Genomic DNA, 673 nt, shown 5'->3' with positions numbered 1-673 from the left:
TACCAAGGATAAGAAGGCATCCATAGGATACCATAATCCCATATTTATAGTTCCTTTTAAATATCTCATGATACGTTATACAGCAATATAATGTGATTCTTTTGGCAAAGCTTGAAATCTAGCACACATACAAACGCTAAACATAATATTGGGGTGCCTAGCAGTTAAGTACAATAAGGAGCCGATAATCCCACGATATTTAGTTACCTCGATCATTTTTCCCTTTTCATCTTTGTCAAGATAACATGCGAACACCATAGGTGTAGATGCATCTTTACATTGCTCCATATCGAACTTATTTAGTAATTCTTTGCAGTACTTCGATTGATGAATGAAGATGCCACTTTCCATTTGTTTAATTTGAAGCCCAAGGGAGAAAGTCAGCTCACCCATCATCGACATCTCAAACTCCCCATGCATCAACTCAAAAAATTCCTTACAAAGGATGTCATTAGTAGATCCGAAGATAATATCATCAACATATATTTGTACAAGTAAAACATGATTATCTAATCTACGGATAAAGAGAGTGGTGTCGACCAAGCCTCTTTCGAACCCTTTTTCAAGTAGGAACAAACTCAATCTATCGTACCAGGCTCTAGGAGCCTGTTTTAGGCCATAGAGTGCCTTCTTGAGTTTATACACATGATTCGGGTATTTGAAGTTTTCAAAT

This window comes from Lupinus angustifolius, unplaced genomic scaffold, assembly GCF_001865875.1.
Source record: "Lupinus angustifolius cultivar Tanjil unplaced genomic scaffold, LupAngTanjil_v1.0 Scaffold_230, whole genome shotgun sequence".
In the NCBI taxonomy this organism is placed as follows: domain Eukaryota; kingdom Viridiplantae; phylum Streptophyta; class Magnoliopsida; order Fabales; family Fabaceae; genus Lupinus; species Lupinus angustifolius.
This window is presented reverse-complemented; position numbering follows the sequence as displayed.